Raw genomic sequence first — 9,647 nt, forward strand, 5'->3', positions numbered from 1 at the left:
GGGGGAACCTGACAAGACACTCTGTGGTCTGAAACCTTTCGGGGTGTTTCAGTGATAACTTGTAAGCTGGGATCCTGAATTTGTGCTGCAAGAAGTCGAACAAGTTTTCAAGTTATCTCTCTTTTGTGAGATCGCTGAGAACCAACAAAGAATGAAGGCGTCTGCCTGCCCAAAGACGAGCTCCTGCCAACCCCGCAGCACGGGAGGGACAGCATTAATGTTCCGGGTGATTGATGGAGATGGATCCACACATCCACCAAAAACTCTTCCCGGAAGGGGACCTTCACTCAGGGTCTCCCAGTTGAGGTGAAATATTTGTGCATGCTTTACTTAGTGTGCTAAAGCAAAGAAAACGTGAAAATAAATTGTAGCCTGTTTTCTGGAAGCTGTTCTCGGAAGGAACAAACAATTCTAAACTGGAAGTTCGAGGAAGGGTCTGAGATGCAGTTAAAGCAGAGGTGTCCCCTCTCCCCCAAAGGCTCTGCATTGTCTTGTGGTACGACAGTTGTCAGGTGCTTAAACCTGCCTCCGATGGGGTCATGTGCTGGTGCTTAATTTTTCCTGATCAGAACCAAAGTTTACCTGGGTGTGGGAATTGCCGTGATGGCTTTATCACTCTTCCTCAGAGAGTGTGAGGAGGTAGGCTGGAGCCTAGCAGTCATGTCTGTTGAGAAACAAGTCATGCGATATTTAAGTAATTTTTATCCTGAATTACATATTTATTTACATTTTAGTAGTTTTCAGTACAGTCAGCAAGGACTTTGTGAGACTGCCTGGGAGAGAGCATGAGAAGGAATTCTCAATTTACATAGAGCCCCTCTGTCACTTCCCGGCAAGGGTTAATGGATGCATCTCATTTCTGAAAGCCTCACACAGGGTCAGGAGCTGAAGATTTTTATTTTTTCTCCCTGTGAGGTATTTACCATGTACAAAGCAAATCACTGAGTTACTGAATTTAGCCTGACATTTCTTTTTTAGCATTTTAACATTTTCAAAAGTGCTGCATAATACATTTAAGTGCTTTACAGCTATTATTAGCTGTGTGTCTTCTGAGAGGCAACCACAAGGTAGCACGGTGTTCATAAAGAAACTGCCACCTCTGGCTTTAATTAGTTCAAAGAAAAATTATACCAGAGTTCTACTGAAGCCCCTCCAATAAAATAGGAAGATAAGCAAGTGAGGAGCCAGTGACTCCGTTTGGCTGTGCTTTGCCCACTCTCCGAGGTGTCACTGCACACAGTGAGGTTGCCGTTGCAGTGCACGCTCACATCTGTTGCATACCTGTGTCACAGTCCGTTTCTTCATGTCTTGCCAGGAGGAATCAAAATCTGGTTTGCACCATTGTTTGTTTTTTTGAAGTAGCTCTTTTTTACTGACTAAAACACTTTCAGATTAGTGATTTTATTAAGTTTCCCCCAGGATGTTGCTCAACCTGGGGTCCTGGTTATTCTTACGGAGAAAGAAGTGAAAATATATTAATCCTTGTAGTCTTAAAATGTCATAGGGAATTGCAATTATTTCCCAATAGAACAACATATTATTAGGTCCTGCACTGTGTTGATAGATAATTTGGGTTTTTGTCTTTAAGTCATTTGTAGAGACAGGACTGCAGGTTTATAAAAATGTCTGAATTTATATGCACACCGTGTACACATCTACAGTTACTTATTTATTTATTTACTTCCCCAAGTCCAGTAGCAACAATGATAGCTGCCAACCAACTCCGAATTTACTGTCACCACCACCCCTAAATAGCATTCATTTCCTAGTAAAGCCTAATGGCATACATGATGGTTTGCCAGATTTGTGGCCTTTGTGAGGCTTATAAGCAGGACTGACTTGGGAAGATCATAAAACTTAATGAACTTCTCGACTGCAGGAGGTGTCCGCAGGGGAAGCAAAAGGCCTGCTCGGCTGCTCGGGCTGCTGCAACTATTTTTTATGTCTAAAGAGAGAGGATGAAAATGTTCATTAAGAACGTTCTTTCCTTGCATAGATTTTTGTTTTAAAGAATGAATAAGAAACCTCTGAAAACCAGACAAACTGTATGTTAACCACGGGGTTAATTCCTCGCTGTTCCCATGTAAGTTACCTTTATTTTTATTACTACAACTGTAACTGGCCGCGCGCTGCTGTCCCTGTGATTAAAGGGCTGCATCGGGCCCTGCTCAGTGCAAAGCTCCTTATTGATGACATGGCCCGAGCGCTCAGGAACGCCCCTTGTCAATATGCTGCAGAGCCTGGAACCCGCGGCGAGGGGACTCCTTGGAGCAGCCCTGGCTTCGCGTGCCTCTGGCAGAGTTGGAAAATGTTAACCCCTGTCGGCACCGAGGGGGTTGCAAAAAAACACTCACAGCACTCTGCCCTTGCACTGCATAAATTTCAACTTTTTAGCGTTAGTAAACTATTGTTTGGTGCAAACAACTCTCAATAATACACTACAGCCCACAGTCCTGGCAATCCTGCCGGAACATGAGAGGATTCAGTTGGAACAATGAAATAGCACTGATAGCATTCATATATGTGTGTGTGTGTGTGTGTATTTTGGCTATTTTCTGAATATCAGCTGTGATGTTATTGTTACTCACTTTAGCTGTTTAATTAATTTATGTGCAGTACTGTTTGGTTTTTTTCCAAGCTGCTAAATACATATTTTGTTGTTCCCTGCCTACCTGAAGAAGTCGGGGCTGGGTGTTTATGTGCATCCAGCTCAGCTTAAATTGTTCAGCTTTTGCTTCCCATCTCATGCTTCAGCACCAAGGTTTGTCACTGACCCAGTGGTTATACTTTTAAATGTATTTTTTTAATTGCCAGCAGATGTATTACAAATGATGCCGTGCAGCAGAACGTTTGGTTGTTTGCACTGTCCTTATGGCAATGACATTGCTTTTCTTCATAGATGTCCTACTAGGAAAAAATAAATTTAATAAAGTGTCTTGATTGTCGTCTGGTCATCTGTTTCCAACACATTCATTATAAGCAGCCTGGTTCTTTTGTGGATTTCTACCAGGGCACTTCTGTAGTTGAGAAAATAGCGATTTGATGATTATGGGCTTTAGAAAATTTCGTGGTATTTTGTCTCACAGAACCTGAGACTGCACCTTATCTTCAGTGCTTCTCATTGCTGATGCTCCTAGGTGCATGTAAATATCCATCTTCACCTTGAGTACTGGGATTAGTGGTTCCTGAGATTTTTTTTCCCCTCTGTAGAGGATATATTTGGCCCTACTTGTCAATACTAATTTAAGCAGAAACAGGGATTAATTTTATTTATTTTATATATTTTATTTTATAGCTGTCTTTCATGTCCTTCCATTTATTTTCAAATTCAACACATTTGCTTGCTTATCTGAAAATACCAAATTATAGCAGTTACCATGTGGTGTATTTTAGGATGCTTGTAAGTTAAGGAATTTTTGCATTCAGAGATAAATTATTATCATGGCACGTAGGGAATGCAAAACAGTCCTTTTTTTTTTTTTTTTTTTTTTTTTTTACAGGATTTAACACATTTATCAAGCTCAGTTCCCGTAGCTTTCAATGGAAAAGTTGTATGATATGGATATTATGCTGTCTTTTTTCAATTTAAACATTGATTTGTGTGAAACATTAATATAATGATATTTGCAGTCTACCGTAGACAAATATAAGCAGAATTAGACACTCTAAATTGTTACAAATGCAACGCAATATTTAAATCTGAATGAAGGCTGTATTAATAATTACGGAGCGGAGCGCGTGGCAGTCCGGTCGGGATCTGTCCTCAGATTTTCGGCTGTTTTTCAATTCCTTGCACACGGTGCACATGATGGCTCGATGAATATTTTTATGAACAGCAGGAAGGAATGTGAATCCGTGCGCGAGCGAGCCCAAAGCAGCGGAGCCCCGAGCGGAGCTGCGCGCCCGCGCCGCGCTGGAATTAGCCCGAGCTGTCGGAGCGCCGCGATTGACACCCCGAGAAGAATGCTTTGTTTGTTTGCTCAGCAGTCATGTTTAATGCTCTTCGCTTATCAAGGTGATCAGCATGGTTCAGATAACACATGCCTGACACCGCCTGCCTTTTCTCACCAGCGTGTTGACCTTTTGTCACGTTTGCTTTTCTCTGGTAGGCAATTCCTGGCTTTAAGTGTGAATGGAGTAAATAATTCACATCAATATTTAATATAAATTATTAAAGTTTCTGTCAGCTCTTACAGTTCATGCTTTTATAGAGTTGGAGTAGTTCATCAGCCAAACAGATGAATTGTGCAGCTCAGCTGGACATTAGAGCTCCTCCACCGTGCTGCCGGGACTGGGGAGGAAGCAGGGAATTAAATAGCAAAGGTAATGCAGCCTGGCCCTTCAACGCTGTGTGTTTTTCAGCAACGCACATTCTCTAGGAAGGCTCGAAGTACTAGATAAATATCCAGCATAATTTATTTTATTAGTCCTGTACTTTTTTTTTTTCACTCTTCATGTTGCAAACAGAAATGCAGAAAACCCAGTGACCCCCGGCATTGTCTTCTACTCTTTGTTAATGGCCTTCCTTTGGTGTTCCAGGCCCTTCCTGGGCTTAGGGTGGGAGTATTGGTGCTGGGAGGTAGGGTTTGGGTGCTTGGGGTTTTCTTTCCCCTCAGTGTTCTTTTTCTATTTTTAAAGACTGGTGTGGAGCCCTAAGGTGATGAAGTTTCAGATGTTTTTGGACCTTGTTTATAAATTGCAATTTATATTTTGCAAAGTGACCTGTGATTGAATGTAGATACTGAAAACATTTTTTTAAAGGAGAAAAACTCTGATCTCTGATTGTAACAGCTCAAATGTGTATTTTGCATCAGGAATTTAATAAAAATAGCATGTTTTGCATAAAAGCATATAGTAAAAATCGTTATGCGCCTACTTTAATTTTATGCTCCTTTAGGTGTTTCAGTTCTTTTGTTAAGGATCAGTTCAATGTGTGTTGCACAGTCACAGGGACTGTAATAATGTGAATCACTGAATATCCCATGTAATACAAATCCATTACCTGGAAGGGAGGTGGGTTTGTATCCTGTGTTTACAGGTCAAACCCTTTTGCTATACTTCAGTCATGCATCAACATTTAAAGCTAATCTCTCATTCCTCATTGTCCAGCAGGTGGCTTTGTCATAGATTATTTAATTTTTAATCATTTATTGTAAGTGGAAAAGGTTATTTAATAATATTATCCTGACAGCATTTTTTTAAAAGAACTACAGTTTTCCAGTATGTCCTGTGGTGTATGACAGGGTCAATGGAAGCATCTAGAGAGCTTCAAATACACAATCTAAATTAAGATTCTAAACAGGCATTACAGATGCTGGTAACTTTGGCAATTATCATTTTGTTTGGTGAACAGTAGTAAAACAGTGTGCGGTAAAAGTGTTTAGAGAGAGAGGATAAATAAATTGAACAGTTTTGCAATGCAAAGTGGTTTGTGGTGTTTTTGAGGATTTCTTGGCTCTTGCTTAACTGCTATTGTGAAGCCTGGAGCAGATTTTCCCATTGCTAATGCCCTAGAAGTATTAATTCACTTTGATATGCTAATTAGAGGGCATTATGCAAGAAATGAGATTAAGTGGCAGCATGAAGCCATTTGCCTGTCAGTAAATTGAGAGCTTTAGCATCAGGAGGAGCTTTGTTTTTTCTGAGTTTCTCTTGGTTTTGCATATAAATAAAATTGATTGAAAGGTCTAGAGAAGCTTCTAGAACATTGGTGGTTCTTTTTCTCCTTCTATGATTATTTAAACTTCATGTTAAAGCCTTTCTCTGAATATTAATTGATCTAATGGGAGATACTGAACATGAAGAATTTCATTGTATTCTCAGTTACTGTATCTTAACAAAAGGAAAGTATTAGAATTCTTTGTGTCATCTGATTTTTGTGGGATTATTTTAGATATATCTTACAGCTTTGTATTCTAATGTCTCTGCCTGCTCACAGCTCCTGTGCTGAGAGCTGTACCTGTGTGGAGGTGTTTTTGCCAGTTCTGCTGTTTCGGGGATTGGTGTGAGGGCCCAACCAGCTGAAGGCAAGTGGAAGGCTCGGATTCCTGGCCAATGGGGCTGTGGACATTTGTCACCCCCACTCACCCACAGCGTTTCCCACCATTTCTGATGCAAATCACACATGTATTTTCCTTCCTTTAGGAAGGAAGGGGTTGTAATACTGACCATAGATTTTATTCAACTGTCAAAAATTGTGTTAAAGTAACATTAAGGGATTGACTTACAGCCATAAGAGTGAGGGAATTTGGAGTTAATAGTTAAACTCTGCCCTTAACTCCACTCATTGAACCTATTTATTAGAGCATATATGATACATAAGAGCACTGTGCTGAGACCTCTGCTGTAGCAGGATGCTCCAGGATGGCTCAAAGATGAGATGTTCTGATCTAGTTCAAATTTTCCTTTGTTTTTTCAGGATTGGAGGTTTTTTTTTGTGTATGTGGTTTTCATTCAGCCTCTGAGTTGCTTTACTACAGTTTTGTGATTAGTTTTCTTTTTGCAATACTGTTTAAAAAAAAAACAGAGAAGTAATTCTGGAAATTGAACAAAAATTTAGCAAAAAATAAATCCAAAGCAAACCCAGCCCAAGCCTCTCTAGTCCTCTTTGCCTGAGTGCAGCAGAGTGGCTGTTTGAGTGCCCATCTCCTCCACAGATCATTGTCGCAAACTCGATCAGGGGAGCAGTGCTGGAGTGACAGTGCTTGTTATGAGCCCCAATAGTTATTTAAAAGAAAGGAAAAAGGATAAAAAAATGGCCCAGAGCTGCGTGCGGGGGCTGTTCATGCTGGATGCACATGCTCTCCCTGATCCTGGCAGCTGAAGTCTATCACTGTTGGGAAATTTTTAACATGAACCACATGAGACACAAACCACGGCAGTTTCCCCGGAGCCACAGGGGTTTCCACGTCAGCGCAGGACAAGTGGCACGTGCGCTGCGGGTCCCTGCCCGCGTCCCTGCCCTGGGCGCCCGCAACAAAGGGCCCCAGTGCAGTTTGCATGGGAAGCATGATGTCCCTGGTCACCCACAGCTCCCCAGAGCCTGGCCCAAAGAATCCCATCAGGAATTTATAATCCAAAACTTTAGTTGTCATAGTGAACCTTTTTGATACTGTAAGGAACAAAACATCACCCGACACTGCAAAGTCAGTTCTCACAGGCAGCAAAAGGAAGCGTTGCTGGGCTCCTCATTCCCTCTTCCAGCAGGAAGCTGCTCATTTTGGGTTTCAGATTGTTGAACAAAAGAACTAAGTAATGAAAATGTTCTGAAGCCAACCTTAACTTTCCCAGTACCAGTAGACCCCTGATGGCATTGTTTCAGGAGAAGAAGATGCTGGAGAGGAAATCCTGGCATTGCTGGTTTGAGTCCTGGTGCTGCTCTTGACTGGGGAAGAAACCTTCCTCCCCCTTGAGTGAGGAGGGGTGTGGTGACCTCGGTAGGGTAGATCCCGAGCTTGGCTGCCAGCTCATGGAACTGAATGCAAGAGCTTGCTTATCTTTAAAATGGGAATGTTATCCATCTGATTTTTTGTGAAGGTTGTGTTGACTTGGTGCTGTGTATTAAAAAGGAATAATTTTATCAAGCATTGAGTTTAATCAAAATTGTCAGAGGTAAACTATCATACAGAATCCGCTTTTGCAGTCCACATTGGCCGCAGACGAGTCTTACCCCCTGGAAATGAAGAAATTAAGTTTTCCTTAGACTTCTTTTCTTGGCTTTAATCAGGAATGTTTTTTCACTCCATGGTTAGACCTCTGCTTGGAGGATATCAGAGTTTTGTGCCTTGGTGGTTGGTTTGCTCAGTACAGAAAGAGAAGGTTTGCTCCCGTTGCCGGGGATCGGTGCTTTCTTTGCACAGTAGCTGTTTGAGGCAGGGTGGCACACTCAGAAGGCTGTGCCAGGCACACTTTCATATATTTGTTGATTAAAGAAGGAAGCCTGCTTTTAGTGAGGTTTGTAATTACAGAACACCCAAATGTTTGCTTATTTTCTTTCATGCGAGATCCTGGTAGCGTGATTGACTGTCACTAGTGAGAACAAGTTACAGTAGATTGTGCAATGATTCTTATTTGACTTCAAGGATGTATTTATTACCATTTTTGAACAAATTATACTAACATGAAAAGTTGTGGAAATGATTGTGCACTAGATAAGGTGATACATTACAGGAGTGGTTGGGTTTATGGAGCTTTATGCCGAGGTTTTCTCAGAAATTATAGCACAGTCCTGTCACTATAAAACCTGGAGATACACTTGGTAATAACATGCAGTGGAGGGATTTTTAGGATTTCACTTGTTATTCAAATAGAGCGGGAACTATCAGTTTTTCTACCTCGTATTTCTTTCTTGCGTTGCAGTGGGTGAAGAGGGGAAAGGAAGCCTGAGAACAGCAGAGTGGGCGCTGGGGTGTGGGCACCACAGCCCTGCCCGATGCCACCAGTGCCACCAGCTCAGTGCCACAGGGCTGGGGAGGTTTTGGGGCTCTCTGGGTACCCAGCGCTGGCCTGGGATGCTGAGGGAGATTTGCCCTCCAAAGGCAGCTGAGGAATTTTTTTGTGAATTATTTCTTGCTTCCCCTCTACTTGTTAGGGCAGTGACGTGATATCGATATGGAGCTTGGGAACTTATTGACTTGTTGGTTCTTGACCTTTTGACTGTGACCAAGTATAGAAATTGAATGTCTGAAAATTAAATGATAGACTCTTTATACATAAATTCTTGGATGTCAGTGTATTACATGAACTAATTTCGGTTTACCTAAATTTATGGTGTTTTGTGTTCAATAAAGGAAATATTTCTTCCTTTCAATATACCCAGCATCTAATAATATTGTAGTTGCTAACACTAAACAAATCCATTTCCTTTTGCTGGCTGATTATCATAACAACTGCTGTTTAATCACCGAGATTGTTATGTAACTTTTAAATCTCTAATATTTTGGAGCGGTGCAAGCGACATCATCTTGCTGCGTGGTGGTGTGATGTCATCAACGCTGAACCATGCGGCCGTGTTTTGTGGGGCTCCAAACTCAAGTTCTTATTTAATTTAGCCATATTTAATGGGCTGGGAACACTTGCTGAGCGAACTGCCTGTTTGAAAGGAGATCCAAAATATAACACACAGTCCGCGTCCTGTGTTCCATGAAACGAAAAAGGGACATTTGTTTTCCTGTCCTGGAACTGTGGCACGGTGGGGCCTGATGGAAATGCCGTGCCCAGCTCCTGTCCGATGGAATTAGCCGATCGCTAATGTGGCTTTGTGGCCGGCAGCGAGACTCGGGCCTCCAAACCGGGGTGACGGAGCCGGCAATATTGTTCTCTCCGAGTGCCGCAATAAGGCTGTGGTCAGCACTAATGTAAATATTTGTACAACAACCATGTTCTACAGCCTCCAATTTAATGGTAAAAATCTGCCCTGAACGCCTGGGTAAATATATGCTGAGAACAGACGCCCATTCACTGGAGAAACAATTGACTTTAGGTTCTTTGTTGTTAAAGTGGCCCCCAGTGATCGGCTGCGGGGAGGCGATAGCGGCGCGGGCGCCGTCGGGCTGGGGCTCCCGGGCAGTGCCCGGCGCGGGGAGCCCGCACCGCCCGCGCCGCGCCGGCACGGCAACGGCAACTTGTCAATGGAAGAAAAAGAACTG

The 9,647-nt window shown here is 42.3% G+C and overlaps 1 protein-coding gene and 1 long non-coding RNA gene across 7 annotated transcripts in view; both read left to right on the plus strand.

The window, feature by feature from the left end:
* Positions 1 to 9,647, plus strand: part of PBX3 (PBX homeobox 3) — a 101,977-nt gene that overhangs the window by 3,455 nt on the left and 88,875 nt on the right. The gene's annotated exons all lie outside the window — the stretch shown is intronic.
* On the plus strand, positions 131 to 6,585 carry LOC111937131 (uncharacterized). Its single transcript, XR_002868444.2, has 2 exons — positions 131 to 306; positions 3,501 to 6,585. It is a non-coding gene; the product is annotated as an uncharacterized LOC111937131 (long non-coding RNA).

The sequence above is a fragment of the Cyanistes caeruleus genome, chromosome 20, assembly GCF_971803275.1.
Source record: "Cyanistes caeruleus chromosome 20, bCyaCae1.hap1.1, whole genome shotgun sequence".
Classification (NCBI taxonomy): Eukaryota; Metazoa; Chordata; class Aves; order Passeriformes; family Paridae; genus Cyanistes; species Cyanistes caeruleus.